This window comes from Mirounga angustirostris, unplaced genomic scaffold (genome assembly GCF_029215605.1).
Source record: "Mirounga angustirostris isolate CCGP_5_RB_7025 unplaced genomic scaffold, mMirAng1.0.hap1 SCAF_10, whole genome shotgun sequence".
Lineage (NCBI taxonomy): Eukaryota > Metazoa > Chordata > Mammalia > Carnivora > Phocidae > Mirounga > Mirounga angustirostris.
The window spans coordinates 63,673,192-63,690,376 of NW_026991718.1; positions in this window are offsets into that span (position 1 = coordinate 63,673,192).

The following is a 17,185-nucleotide window of genomic DNA, read 5'->3' on the forward strand; positions in this document are numbered from 1 at the left end:
GTACAGGCATTACTGGCCATTCCTGGCAATGAATCTTAAAAACATTATGCTAAATGAAAGAAGCCAGACATAAAATACTACATATTGTATGACTTCATTTATTTGAAATATTCAGAATAAACAAATCCATTTATACAGAAAGTCGATTACTGCTTGTGAGTAGCCTGGGGAGAGGGAAGAATGGGATACGACTGCTAGTGAGTATAAGAATACTTTTTAGGGTGATGAAAACATTCTAGAATTAGATAGTGGTATTGGCTGCACAACTTTGTGAATATACCAAAAAACACCGAATTGTATACTTGAAAATTATTGAAGTAGTGTATTTTATGTTGCATGAATGTTCTCAATTTTTAAAATCTTAATATTCTTTATGTTTAAAAGTTAAACATTAAAGTTAAATGTAAATAGCTAAGTCTAATATTAATGAGAGGTAAATGCATATGTTCTGGAACTTTTTTGTAGTATGGTTATACAGGTAGCACATTCTGGATCAGAGGTTTTGCTAAATACTTCTTTATATGTATACTTTTTCAAGATAGCTCTTAAAGAAACTTATCACTCTATTCTTATATTACTGTTTTTTATTTTTACCCTGTCTTATTCTGAAGAAGATTTCAAAAAGTCACAAGGAGTAGGAAACCTTATTGTATCAGATTCAGTTATCCAAGACATATGACAAGAGAGAGAAACCACAAATATATACCATATCTTGGTAAAGAAGAGTTCAAATTGTAGTTCAGACTTACTGCTACATTAACTAGTCTAAGAATTCTAGCATTACCCTTATTTAGACACAGTTAATAATACAACAAGCACACCTTGTTAGATGGCTTCCTTATTTTCGACACAAAACTTTATTGTATCAAGAAGTCACAATATTTTTGGAAAAAGACTCTATATGATGAGAATTAATTTAAAGACATAAATTCTTGCTTACTTAAGTGTATTCATTCACATGAACTGAAATTTTCTATTGAAAATAATGCCAAAGAACATCTTTTCAAAATGTTATTTCCCAAATCATTACAATTTGGACATCTTCTTGGATTCTTAGAAGTCTCCTGAGAAGATGATCCCTGTCTTCTGAAAAAAATCATACGAGCAGCTCAATACAACTGTTGCCAGGTCGCTCTTTCTCCATAGTGAAGCTTATCCAAAGGTACTGTTGGCCTATTTTCAATTACTTTATACACTCAAGCAGAAGCTAAAACAGATGCTACTGTACACATAATTAGCCTTTGTAAAAGATTTTGTGGTTTCTCTCTTGTCACACTTCTTGCTCATTGCCTGATTCCCCAAACATATCAAGTGACTGATTGCCAGGCAACCAAGCAATGCCATCCAGAGAATTCTCCTATCCATCTCAACAGATGCCATCTCATTTAGATACAACAGGGTTCAAAGCTTCAAATTTGTTTATGTGACCCAATAAGTCAATGTTATTTTGGTGGTGCATTACTGATGAGTAAACCATAAAGGTGGATCACACTGAAAATGCTGATATTGAGACCCTTTATAATCAATACTTCATGATTATACTGTACCTGTAAATAGTAAAAAATTTTGGAAAACATGTAAATGAAATTTAGCTAATTTTTAAATAGCACTTTTCGGGGTACCTGGATTGTGCAGTCAGTTAAGCGTCAGACTCTTGGTTTTGGCTCAGCTCATGATCTTAGGGTTGTGGGATCAAGCCCCACATATGGCTCCATGCTGAGCCTTCTCCCTCTGCCCCTCCTGCTTGTGCGCTCATACTCTCTCTCTTTGTCTCACTCACTCTTTCTCTCTCTCTAAAAATAGATTAATAAATCTTTAAAAATAAATAAATAAAATAAAATAACACTTTTCTCACTCCTGAGACAAGTGCTAATGCCATGTAGGTTTTTGCCTTACTTGTTTAGAAAGCATATAGTTTAGAATCAATTAATTAATAAATTAAGAAAATTGATAAATACTGCATTCTATAAGATCTAATACAGTAAATAGAAGCACTTGTAAAACATTAAATTGTCTGCTTTAGAGACCTGAGATGGCTATGTTTCCCTAAAAGTGTGATTTTTCCCAACTGCTCCTAAATTTATCAAATTCAGCTGCTACCTCTGATTTGATTTTACTCTTCATATAATCGAGTATTACCTTTTGTGCACAGTTAATCAACTCTTCTACAATTTTTTTTGACATATCAGGTCTCTTTATAGACACTAACTGATGTTCAGATCAAAGAGAATTCAATAAAAAAATGTCTTTTGTAGTATTCTTTTAGTGAGCTATTTATAGCAATCCTTTGCAAAGATTGTTAGGACCTGTTAATATATGACAGAATCTTTTATTACTACATCAAGTAAGCAACTACAAAATATTAAAGTAAATGATGGCATCTCTGTGAAAGATGACAAGCTCAAATATTTAATTTTTCTCCCTCTTACTTCAGGGTTCCTTTCCAAATCTTTAAAGAAATTGTGCTTTTAAAGCAGTTAGTTGTCTCAAACATAGGTTTCAACTCAGAGGTTACCCAAAGTAGATGAATGAGGCTCAGAATTCCAAAAGAGCAGATTAAGTCTGCAATACCCCACTGTGAAGACCTGACTTTTAATTAAAAAAGAATGAATCAACCAAATCTGAGAAACTTTCTCAGGTGCCAAACACGAGAAAAACTGCATATTAAAAGCAAAATAGAAATGCCTTTCTTGTTGAACAAAGAGTAATAATTATATATTTATTGTGAAAAATAATTATGATGACTACCATTTGCCCAATAAGGGTAACTGGCAATACTCTTTGACCTAGTTTTTTTTTTTATTTACTCAAAACAACCATATTAATAGATATGTATTTCTATTTTAAGAAAGAAGAAACTAAAGTTCAGAGAAACAAAGATCTCAGGATAAGAACCCTGACCATGTGACTCACAAATCAGGGTTTTGCATCTACACTTAAATCCTAATAGGTAATGACATGCACTTTAGAAATTCTTTTGAATAAGCCGCTCCTTTTTACTTAAAAATTCAGAAATAATGTCACATTTTTCAATATTTAATATAATCTGGATGCTAAAGAAGTTAAATTGCGTATTAGGGCAGATATTAGAATCAATCGGGCAATCACCACCACAACAAAAATAGACTAAGATATTTTGGAAAGGAACAAATTCATTACATCAAGGACTTCATGCTCCTCTGTAAACAGATTCACAAAGGGAAAATCAAATCAGAGATGCTCAAAATAAACTCCAACAGTCAAGCAGTTTCATAAAATCATAAACCTGACCATGCACTATTTGTTTGCAGATTTGTGCCACCAGTATTCAAATCCTGTGTTACAAACAAAAGTTACTTTATGAGGCCGAAACTCCTTTTCTGCCTTATTCAGATTCTATGAAGCTTTTATGTAATAAAACCATCTGCATTTGGTTTCTCCTAGGTAGATCCACCTTGAATTAAAAGTATTTACACTAGCATAAACATGGAATTAATATGTGTTTGAAAGTTACCTGTATTTTAAAATTGCTGATTCTTTGGAAAAACTAGGGTTAAAATTATTCCTACTGAGGTTTTTCTTTCAGTAAATCAATCACTGTAGAGCACGCCCAAACAAAGCTTTCTTTTCTCTTTCAATACAAAACCTGATGTGAGCTATAACTTAAAGTAGTAATGATGTACATTGAAATGTGGAGGCAAAAAGGCTCAACTGATTTTCTAAAAAGCATTTTCTTACAAACAAAGAAAATCATTATCACATGACTTTACTTTTATAGTCATATAGCTGCATCAAAAATCTCCAGAGTCCTATACATTCAGACTGAATGCAATTACTTCCAAATCTTGTGAACTTCTAAGATAGCATGGAGAGCAGCTTTAAACTAAGGGGAAAATTAAAGATGTAGTGTAAGAGCCTATATTAAAAAGCTGTCCTTTATAGGTCACAGCCAGACATCTACTATTACCATATGGCTATTTGATTGGCACATACTTGATAGATATGAGAATATTGTAGTCCAACTCATTTTGCAAAATTTCAACAAAAGCTATCCTTTAAGCCTGATGTATAAGTGAGAAAGCTAATTGGTTTATATATGGAAGCAGGAGATCAGTTTTTGTATGTATTTGAAAAGAGCAAAAATTTAATCAGTGTATTTTTTAAATCTATACAGGAAAAAATATTCTGGACTTGCTATCAAATTGGAACTGCAAGGGGAATGTTTAAAGGAGGAAGTACATTACAAGAGAAGAGAAAGAAGGTGGTCTTAAAGTACTCCAGAGAATCAAGATAAACCCAAAGACCGTCTTTACCATTTTTTGGCAATTAATCATGTACTGCCTACAATATTTCTAGGTTGTTACACTGAACTATGATTTAGTCCATGTACTTTTTAACTGTTCACATTTTTTGTTGTGAAATTTAGGGTGGCAATAGGTTGTGGCAGTAAAGAAAACAAGCTCTACTATGAATAGAAATCTCAGCTTTATTACTTAATAACTGTGACTTTAGGTAAGTTCATTAAAATCTTTAGGCCTTAGTTTGCTTTGTGGTTAAATACAGGTAATAACCACATCTACCACATAGAGTTTTTTGTAATGATTAAACTATAATGTTATATATACTTATATATAAAAATATATAAATTCCTTGGCACAGTGTTAGACACATATATCAACATATAATATTGTTGTTGATGGTCTCAAAATTAGGAGCAGTAATACTGGTAATGTCTTGAAATCAATCTATAAGCATATTGGAAACAAGAGCTCTTTCTAATCAATCACTCTCAAATTTATTACACATAGCAGGAATAACTCAACTCAACTCAAAAGGTTGGTTGATTTATTGAACCTAGTAATACTGCTATTGTAACTCTTCAGAAGCAAGAATTATATGCCCAGCCAATAAAATATTAAGGCAAAAAGATATCTGCTTAAGTGTAATATATAGTAATTTGGATACACCCAGTAGCTATCCATTCAGGATCCAATTTTGGATCTTGACAAGATCAAATCAAGAGGTCAAATATAACCCTGTGAGCAACAAACGATATTTGGGCACTTAATTTATCCTATTTTGTTCAAGATTTCTTGCTTAAGGATTTCATCATTGATCACATTTTCAGCACATTCCCCCAAAAAAAATTTATAGTAGATAAAATTTCACACTCTCAGTATAGAATCACATTTTATGCACATAAGGCACTTTTTGTTGCTAAAGATTGATGGCCAATGCAAATTTTGACCACTATTTTGAAGTAGAAGAATAAATCATGTGTATATAAAATTTAGAAATAGTTAAATGCACAGACATCTACAAACTGTGTGTGGCACAATACTAGAAAATCCAAATAATTGATTGATATGCTTTGAAAATGATGAAACTACATAACAGTTGATATGTTTTCTATATCTGGATAATTTGAACACATTTTAAAAGTTGATTCTTGTCTTTATTGAGTTTCAATGCATTATGGAATCATGAGTCTGGAAAGTTTCATGGGAGATTACTCAACCTAACTCAGCGCATTCTATTTCATTCTATTTATACAGTCATTCTTGCATTAAAACTTTGTGTCCAGGGATTGGCTAGGGCTTGGAAAAAAAGGTTAATCTTGTGAAGAAAAAAGACATATGAATTTAAAACAATAACACACTTGGTAAGTACCAAAAGGAATACCACATTGGATGGGATATCTGGAGTGTTGTCACTGGAGAGGACAGAAGTTAGCTATCAGTGAAGGCTTTAGAAATGAGGTGGAATTTAAATTGTGTCCACACCAACAAATAAAAAGTATGAGAGTTTTCCTATGGAAAAAAAAATATGTACAAAAGCAAAAAGATGTAAATAATTTGGAAGAACTGCAAGTAATGTGGCATTAATGAGTGCATTTGATGAAGTAATCAGAAATGAGACTGGTTACTCGGAGGGAGGATACAATGAAGGGCTTCAGGTGCTTCCAGATAAAACAAATACTGTGTTTTAAACATGGAATCATATCTGCATCTTGGAAATATTCTTCTGGAATCATGGTAGGGAATGACTTCAAGAAAAGGAATCTAGTTACGAAACTACTGTACTAGCTCAGGCAAGGTATAAAGAGATAGCAGCAATAGGGAAGAGAGAAGAGAGAATATAACAGATGTTCAGGAGGTAGGCTCTATAGTAGTTAATGACTGGAGGAAAACAGAGAAAGAGAAATTGAAGAGAGTATAAAAGTCCGGTTTTATAATTTGAGTAACTTGGGGGCTGGTGATCATATTTATCAATAGTAAATGCAAGTTGGGGAAAGAAGCCAAAAAAGTAAAATAAAACAAGAGACAAAAAAATAGTTATATTAATACTAACAACTGTACTTATTGCAAACTTACTGCATGCCAAGGATTACAAAAATTCTTTCCATATTATATTTCATTCAATCAGGGGTGAGCTACAGTAAGAGTGTAAATCAGAAAGTGACTGACACCTCTGGGTAGACCTCTACCAAGTATTACCTTATGGGTTTTGGCCAAGCATGTGGGTAACAATTTAGGCGTTCTGGGGATATTGTTTGATGGGCATACCACTCCAAGCAGTAGAAAGCAAAAGGAGGTGTTAAAGTCCTAAAACAATAAAAAGGGTCAAGATAGGGAAATCAAGGTCAATCTCAAGTCAAAAATATAGGCACACGCCTGAAAATTAAGAGCTAAAGTCAATAAGGAGTGGATCAGAAGTTTCAATAATAGTCCTTGTTGACCATTAGCCACAGGATGTGAGGGTAACAGAAGCATAGCTAGAGGGGGCCACAGGTAAGTTAACAGAGAACTGTGGGTCTGGGTACTTTCTGGAAATCTGGAAACAAAAAATTGTTTCTAGCTTAACACCATTAGGGTCCCAAGAACATACTGTGTATGACTCCTATTGCTTTAAGTTTGTAAAGTTTATTTTATGGCCCAAATATGGTTAAGGTTGATAATTATTCCATGTACATTTGCAAAAAAAAAATGTGTATTCCTCTCTCTCCCCCTCTTACCCCATGTGTGGGGGGGGGGTAGGGGTGTGGGTGTAGGTGTGCCTGGAGGGGTAAATTAGGTCAACTTATTTGCTATTATTCAAGTCGTCTATATCCATGCTCATTTTCTATCTGACTGTTGTATGTTAATGGAATATTGAAATCTTCAACTAAGATTGTATATTTGTTTATTCTCTCAAATTCTATCAGCTTTTGTTCTTTTTTTAAGTGTATAATTATTTATAATTGACAGGCCTTCTTAGAGAATTGATCTCTCTGTGTCATGTAAAGCTCTTCTTCATTTGTGGTACTACTTATTCTGAAGTCTTATTTGTCTGATATTGATACAATTACTGTAGCTTTCTTTTTCTTATTATCTATATGTTTTTCAATCTTAATAGTTTATCTTTTCTATTTTTAAAGTGAGTTTCTTATAGAGAGCATAGAGTTGGGGTTTTTTGTTATATCCAATCTGACAACATATGACTTTTAATTGATGAATTTAAAGCTTTTATGTGATTGATAGGTTGTAGTAAAATCTGCAACTTTCTAGCTATTTCTATGTGTTCCATCTGTTTTATTTCCTTTTTTTTGCCTTCTTTTGCACTAATCCAGCATTCTTATGATTCTGTGTTATTCCCCCTCTTTTTATACATTGTTATTATTTTGCAGTGATTGAACTAGATTTTACAATATACACTCATCTGTAAACTGCATCTTTAAATAATATCCCCATGCTGTAGTGTAAGGACCTTACCATAGATGTTTCCCCAATGTTTACCCTACAACATTTATACTAATGTCATATATTTCACTTTTATATGTTCTAAACACAACACATAGCTATAGTTTCTGTTTTAAATATCCAGCTATCTTTCAGAGCAACTGAAAATCAGAAAATAAAAATTTTTATTTTCATTTATTTTTGAGCATTCTTCATTTCTTTGCAAAATCCAAATCCTTTGGCCTGAAATACTTCCTTTACCATTTCTTAGGTAACAGGTCTGCTGGCAATGAGTTCTCTCAGTATTTTCAATACTTTTTCATTTTGGAAAAGTCTATTTCTTGTTCTTTTTCTGAAAGATATTTTCTATGGGTATAGAATTCTGAGCTGACAGAGTCTTCCTTTCAATATATTTTTTTAAAGATTTTATTTATTTATTTGACAGAGAGAGACATAGCGAGAGAGGGAACACAAGCAGGGGGACTGGTAGAGTGAGAAGCAGGCTTCCCATGGAGCAGGGAGCCCAATGTGGGACCCCATCCCAGGACCCTTGGATCATGACCTGAGCCGAAGGTAGACGCTTAACGACTGAGCCACCCAGGCGCCCCTCCTTTCAATATTTTAAAAATATCATTCCAGTGTCATCTGGTACCAAGGCTTCTAATACAAAGTCTGCTTTAATTCTTATCTTTATTCTTCTGTATATGCCTTTTTTTCTCTAAATGTCTTCAAGATTTTCTGTCTCTGATATTCATTAGCTTGAATATGATATGCCAAGATGTCTTTGGTATTTATCTTACTTTGTGTCCTCTGTGCTTCTTCATCTGTGTTTAGCATGTGTCACTAGTTCAGAAAAAATCTCAACCATTATTTCCTTAAATATTCCATCTGCCCAGTTCTCTCTTCTCCCTCAGAATTTTAATTATGTTTATATTAGAGATTTGGTATTTTCACAAAGATCCTGGATGTTCTCTACTCTACTTTTTCTCCTTGTGTTTATGTCTGGGTTATTTCACTGACCTATATTCAAGTTCCCTGATCCTTTTATTGATATATCAAGTCTACTGATAAATCCATCAAAGGCTTTTTTTCATCTCTGTTACTGTGTTGTTGTTTTATTTCTAGCTTTTCAATTTGACCATTTCTTATAGTTTCTATATTTCTGCTGATAGTACCCATCTGGTCATACATGTCCACCTTTCCCAATAAGTCCCCCATCAATCAATGTTATTTTAAGCTTCCTATTATTTCTAGCTTCCTGTCATATCTGAATCCAGTTCTGTTGCTCACTTGACAATGAGTTGTTTTTTTCTTTTTTTGGTAAGCCTCATAATTTTGCTGCAAACTAAATGATACTAGAGATTGAGGTAAATATTATTAACTATTAGAAATAAGCATACCTTTTCCTTTGCTAGGCCTTTAATGTAGAGGTTTGATCCAATATAATCAAGAGTTGAGCAAGGTTTGGGATTTTTGTTTCCACAGCCACTGTCTGTACCACAGGCTTCAAATTCCTCTAACATTACCTTATGTGTATGGTGGGGACTGATTTGTCAGAGAGTTTTTGTCAATGTAACTCCATTCTCAGCTTTAGATGTTTCTTTTGTGTTGTACCTTAGAAAGAGTCTCTCTATTTTCTTGTAATTTTCCCAACACAATTCCATTATTAAATGTTCTTTGACAAGTTTTAGCCTGGTGGTTGGAGCTCTCATCGCCATTGTTCTGATTAGTCTTCAGCCTTAGAAGCAGTGTCCCTGTATCCTATTGGTGTAGCCTTCTCAGTGTTCCTGCTCCTACATCTGTTGCAGTTATGGACTCAGTACACATTTCTTCACCTCCTCCAGGGTTAGAGTGTATTTCTTTTCTCTTCCCCTAACTGAAATGGTTTTCCTATGTCCTAAGTGTGACAACATCTGCCCATCCCCCAGCAGTTTAAGATGATACAAGGAAGAAGGCTCTCAGAAGGATTTTGTCCCTTTGCCGAGGTGGCTACTCCCCTCCCCACTTCTGGCCTATACCATAAGGGACACTTTCTTAAGACTCCCACAAATCTTTTTGTGAGTACCCCATGAGGTCATGGAGAAGAGCCTACAAGTGAGTGCAAATTCTTTTATATTTTTATCTTTGGGCCTCAGGGGTTCCATATCCTCTTCCAGCCCAAACTAGGCCTTACCAACTCCTTAACAATTTTAGCTAAAGGGGGCGCCTGGGTGGCTAAGTCAGTTATGTGTCTGCCTTTGGCTCAGGTCATGATCCCAGGACTGAGCCCCAAGTTGGCTCCCTGCTCAGTGGGGAGCCTGCTTCTCCCTCTCCTCCCTGCTATCTCTTGCTATCTCGGTCGCTATCTCTCAAAAAAATAAATAAAATCTTTTAAAAAATCCATATTTTGACTGCTTAACAACTCTACCATCACCACTCTAATCTAAGCCACATTCATCTCTCATCCAGATTTTGTGATGGCTTTCTAACTGATCTTCTTGCTTTTGCCCTTACCTCTCCATGGCCTTTGTATAACACAGAAACTAGATGATATTGATAAAAATCAATTCAGATCACACTATCTCTACTCAAAGTAAAAGCCAAAGTTCATAATAGTTGCCAAAAATGTCCTGTATGATCTGTACCACCTTTCACTGAATGCTCAAGCCACTATAACCTCCTTCTTGTTATTGCACATGGCAAGAATGCTCCTCTTTCAGGATCTACACTCTTACCTCCTTTGTACAAATTTCACCTTCTCAGTTAAGCCCTTCCAAACCACCTTATTTTATGAACTCTTCATTAGTAACCATCACCAGAATCTAACTTCCATGGAAGTAGGTATTTTTGTCTATTTCATTTAATACTATACCTCTAGAACCTAGAAAAGAATTTGTCATCCTATTCTTTTTTTAATTTTATTTTATTATGTTATGTTAATCACCATACATTACATCATTAGTTTTTGATGTAGCGTTCCATGTTTCATTGTTTGCATATAACAATTCTTAATAAATAATTGTTGAATTAATGAGCATTTCGTTTTAAGATTTTATTTATCTATTTGAGAGAGAGAGAGAGAGAACACAAGCGGGGGAAGGGGCAGAGGGAGAAAGAGAAGCAGACTCCCTGCTGCTGAGCAGGGAGCCCGATGTGGGACTCGACCTGAGGCTCAATCCCAGGACTCCGGGATCATGACCTGAGCCGAAGGCAGACACTCAACTGACTAAGCCACCTAGCTGCCCCTTAATGAGCATTTCTAAGTTGAAAAAAGGAACCAGGGAAAAGGGATAGAATAACAACACAGAATAGATCATTATTATGGATATAATAAGAAACTAGAGGTAGCAGGATGTGATGGGGTACAGAACACTAGAAAATGAATCAGTCTTGACACCTTCCTCTATAATTGCAGTATACAGACGTAGATAAATTTATAGGTAAAGGTTGGAAAACTGACAGAATTTTTGTTGGGTAGCTCCTTTTTCCTTCTAATACAGCGTCATTTGCTGAGATTTGGGCTGAGGAGAGCAGGGATCAAGTGGACATTCAAAAAGCCAAGATCATTCTTGTGTTCTCCTGGATTACATAAATTCTACTAAATGAAAGGTAAGCACAAGTTTAAGGAATTATATTCCTATACACTATCTATGAAGCATTAAAAGTTAAACCCTGAGGGGGTGCCTGGGTGGCTCAGCTGGTTAAGGGTATGACTCTTGATTTCAGCTCAGGTCATGATCTCAGGGTCCGAGGTCAGGCTTTGCCCTCACATGGAGCCTGCTTGCTCAGGATTCTCTTTCTCTCCCTCTCCTTTTGCCCCTCCCCCATCCCACTCTATCTAACATCACTCCTTCAGGCACACTCTCTCCATCTCTCCATCTCTAAAAAAAAGTATAACTCTGGAATTACTGCCAATTTTATCTTCATGCTATCTATAACCTCAAAAATAAAAGCAATTAATTTTGTGTTGCTTATCTTGTCTTGAAGTATAGTTAAAACGTTTCAAGGTTTTCAAGCTTAAACACTGTTTTAAACACCAAATTTACTTGCATTCTGCATATAGAAGAAGATTATGAAATATTTGCTTTGCATTACCTACCAACCATCTTCAAGTAGAAAACATAAATTCAATTTAACTAACTTCGTGTCTGAATTATTGGATTTGGTCAAGGCTGAAACTGACATACCAGAATATCTCAAAATCAATTATTTTTTTCCATTTTACAATCATTTTAGAGCTGTCATATTGGTGCAGCTGCAGAATTTCTGGTTTTCTGTGCCCTGTCTGCAAGTTTTGGCAGGTGGACACAAAGATAATAGCACTTCCACTCTTGGGGGTCATATTATTAATATTCCCTAGCAACTGTGAATGACTTCATCTTTCAACCATGCCTGATTCTGTCACAGATATGCAGACCTTGTCTTTCTATAGAGTAAATCCATATGCAACTTAATTAGAAAAATATAAGTAAATCTCTGTTATATGGGATGTCTTTTCAAGAGGATATCCAGGAATCTAATGCCATTGGTCTTTTGCTTATTAAATGCCCATAAAATGAATGTGTTTGCTTTTGGAGTTAAACAACAATGCTATAAAATAACCTGTATAAATCATATCCCTCTCTACTATACCTGCTAACTACAAAATCAATACCATGGATTTCTTGACATTTAAAATGGACAGATACATATTTACCAATCTTAATCAAGCAGGTATGTAGGCTGAAGTAAAGTACACAGGCTCAGCATAAGAAGGAACAAACAATTAATAGGAAATGATGAAGATATTTTGGTGATAGCAAAGAACACAGACCCAAGAACACAGTACATTCCATGACAACAGGATTTGCAGTCTGATAATAGACAAATGGAGCAAACATTTCACAATATCAGCCGCCAGCTGTGTAACTGAACAAGTTTCTAAAACAGTCCAAGATTCAGTTCCTTCGTCTGGTATATGAAGATAATGAGACCTACTTGACTGGTATCCACATACCATTAAATGAGATAAGTGCATATAACAATTGCACAACATTAACCTCACACACAGTATGTATGTACTTACTTAGCAATTATTAGTTCCCTTTTTGCATTCTCAAGCCTCAAAAATTTGGTTCAGAGACCATTGATCATTTTATGAACAGATATTTTAGAGTATGAATTGAATCAAGAATTTCCTTGCATTATCTAGATAATAGGGTTATAGATAAAACTGATAATAATGTGGGACGTATTATTAACATTTTATAGATGAAGACACTAGGTTCAGAGAAGTTCAGTAACTCATAGGAGGTCACACAGCTAATCAATAGCAAAGCTAGAATTCATGACCTCATAATCAAAGAGTTAAGTTCAATATAATCTCAGAAATAGATCAAACATATATTTTTTTAGATTTAATTAATTTATATATGGTCTCCTTAGCCCTCAAAAACTAAAAAAGTAAGAAACCTCAGGATCCAGCTCCTCTTCACACTCAATCCCACCTGGGAAAACTAACCAGTAAATATAGTTTATAAGACAAATCTGAATATGTCCCAACAGAACAGCACTTCGGGGACCATTAAGTCATAACTTCCTTATCAGCTATCAACACTATCTTCCTGAATATATAACCAAAATATAGAAGAAATGGCCATGCCCCTACTGCTGAGTGATTTTTTTTTAATGTTACTCCTATTAAAACATCTAACAAAAATGAGATACAGTATGGAAATGCTTGTATCTTTAATCCTCGATGTTTCTGCTTTGTAAACCAAGAGTAAAGGATATTTGGTTAATTGAGTAGGGAACGTTGCAAAATAAAAACTTCACCCCAACAAAGCATTCAACCCAGCATTAACCAAAAATGTTCAACACAAACACTGATTTAAAAAATGTGAATATTCCATTAAGACATCTTAGTTGTTTTTATTAATGACAGTAACTGCCATTTATTGTGGAACTATTATATGCCAGACATTGAAAATTAACTTGCCTGAGTAAACACAACTACTAAAAGGGAGAGCTGGGAATTAAAACCTGTGCTATATGACTCCAAAACTAATACTCTCACCACAAGGGCAATGTTGCCTACACTATTTGGTTACCTAATAAAATGATAGGAAATTCTCCTCATCCATTCCTGCCAATGCTACAACTAACATCTGCACAGATTGTTGATTTTGTTTTTGTTTATAGACAACTGCTACAATGGCACTGCTATGATATACTATCTTATTTCATCTTAAGGCATCCCAGTTCTTTTTAAGATAAAGCATCAAGGTATTTCTCTCTGGTTCTGCTTCACGGGTGAAAGCACAGTGCTATGAATTCATCAAGTCCCAGATAGTAAATATAAAAAGCCACAAAATTCTGCAACCTAGTACATATCACTTCCCACAGAACCATATTAGAACTATGTCTGTGTTGAAGCATCACCAATATTCCATTTACAATAGCACCAAAAACCATAAGATGCCTCGGAATAAACCTAACCAAAGAGGTAAAGGATCTATACTCTAGGAACTACAAAACACTCATGAAAGAAATTGAAGAAGACACAAAAAGATGGAAAAATATTCCTTGCTCATGGATCGGAAGAATAAACATTGTTAAAATGTCTATGCTACCCAGAGCAATCTATACCTTCAATGCCATCCCAATCAAAATTCCAAAGACATTTTTCAAAGTGCTGGAACAAACAATCCTAAAATTTGTACGGAATCAGAAAAGACCCCAAATCGCCAAGGAAATGTTGAAAAAGAAAAAGCTGGGGGCATCACGTTGCCCAATTTCAAGCTATATTACAAAGCTGTGATCACCAAGACAGCATGGTACTGGCACAAAAACAGACATAGGGACCAATGGAACAGAATAGAGAACCCAGATATGGACCCTCAACTCCATGGTCAAATAATCTTTGACAAAGCAGGAAAAAACATGGAATGGAAAAAAGGCAATCTCTTCAATAAATGGTGCTGGGAAAATTGGACAGCCACATGCAGAAGAATGAAACTCGGCCATTCTCTAACACCATTCACAAAGATAAACTCAAAGTGGATGAAAGACCTCAATGTGAGACAGGAATCCATCAAAATCCTAGAGCAGAACATAGGCAGTAACCTCTTTGACATCGCCCACAGCAACTTCTTTCAAGATACATCTCCAAAAGCTAGTGAAACAAAAGCAAATATGAACTTCTGGGACTTCATCAAGATAAAAAGCTTCTGCACAGCAAAGGAAACAGTCAACAAAACAAAGAGGCAACCCACAGAATGGGAGAGGATATTTGCAAATGACACTACAGATAAAGGGCTAGTATCCAAGATCTATAAAGAACTTCTCAAACTCAACACCCAAAAAACAAATAATCAAGTCAAAAAGTGGGCAGAAGATATGAAAAGACACTTCTCTGAAGAAGACATACAAATGGCTAACAGACACATGAAAAAATGTTCATCATCATTAGCCATCAGGGAAATCCAAATCAAAATCACATTGAGATACCACCTTACACCAGTTAGAATGGCAAAAATGGACAAGGAGAGAAACAACAAATGTTGGACAGGTTGAGGAGAAAGGGGAACCCTCTTACACTGTTGGTGGGAATGCAAGCTGGTACAGCCACTTTGGAAAACAGTGTGGAGGTGCCTCAAAAAGTTAAAAATAGAGCTACCCTATGACCCAGCAATTGCACTCCTGGGTATTTATCCCAAAGACACAGATGTAGTGAAAAGAAGGGCCATATGCACCCCAATGTTCATAGCAGCAATGTCCGCAATAGCCAAACTGTGGAAAGAGCCGCGATGCCCTTCAACAGATGAATGGATAAAGAAGATGTGGTCCATATATACAATGGAATATTACTCAGCCATCAGAAAGGAAGAATACCCAACTTTTACATCAACATGGATGGGACTGGAGGAGATTATGCTAAGTGAAATAAGTCAAGCAGAGAAAGTCAATTATCATATGGTTTCACTTATTTGTGGAACATAAGGAATAGCATAGAGGACATTAGGAGAAGGAAGGGAAAAATGGGGGGCGGGGGATTGGAGGGAGAGATGAACCATGAGAGACTATGGACTCTGAGAAACAAACAGGCTTTTAGAGGGGAGACTGGGTTAGCCCGGTGATGGGTATTAAGGAGGGCACGTACTGCATGGAGCACTGGGTGTTATACAAAAACAATGGATTGTGGATCACCACATCAAAAACCAATGATGTATGGTGACTAACATAACATAATAAAATTAAAAAAAAAAAAGTTAAAAAATAAAATAAAATAAATTGAAGATAGGATTTAGCTTCTCTCTGCAACTCCAAATAAAGCCTTTTAACTGTGTGAAAAAATAAAAAATAAAAATAAATTTAAATTAAAAAAAAAAACAGTATAGTACAGGCATAGAAGACACATGGAGCAATGGAACAGAACAGAGAGCCCAGAAATAAACCCATGCCTATATGGTCAATTAATCTACAATATAGGAGACAGGAATATATGATGAGGCAAAGACACCCTCTTCAACAAATTCAACAAATGGTATTGCAAAAACTAGACAGCTACATGCAAAAAAATAAAACTGGACCACTTTCTGACACCATATACAAAATAAATCCAAAATGGATGGAAGACCTGAATGTGAGACCTAAAACCTTAAAACTCCCAGAAGAAAACATAGGCAGTAATTTCTTTGGGATCTGCAGTAGAAACATTTTCTAGATATGTCTCCTCAGGCAAGGGAAACAAAAGCAAAATTAAACTATTGGGACGGCACCAAAATAAAAAACTTTTGCACAGTGAAGGAAACCATCAACAAAACAAAAAGGCAACCTACTGAGTGAGGAGATATTTGCAAATGACATATTTGATAAGGTTAATATCCAAAATGTATAAATAACTTCTACAACTTAACACCAAAGAAAACACAAATAATCCAATTAAAAAATGGGTAGAGAACCTGAATAGACGTTTTTCCGAAGAAGACATATAGATAACCAAAGAGACACATGAAATGATGTTCAACATCACTACTAATCAGGGAAATGTAAATCAAAACCACAGTGAGATATCACCTTACACCTGCCAGAATGTCTAGCATGAAAAAAAAAAAAATCTTGACAAGGATGTGAAGAAAAAGGAACCCTTGTGCACTGTTGGTGGGAATGGAAACTGATGTAATGTGGTAATTCAAACAGAATTACCATATGAACCTTTTGTTTAAATGAATGTGTTAATTTTTACACTGGATGTGTGGGTTCACATGAAATCTGCAAAATAAAAGGATCAGGGACATTATTTTACACATATTGCATTATATGTATGTATATGTTTAGGTAGAGTGATAAATGAGTAAGTTATACCAAGCAATTAGAATTATGAGTTTATGTATATGCTTTATGTTGGAGGGAAAGTGGGTATAATATCATGCTTGATATGGGGTCTGTTTAAAAATTCTGCCTTGCTTCTGAATTTTTTCTTTTCCCTTCCTTTTTCATCAGATCTACCAGTCATTTAACTAAAAATT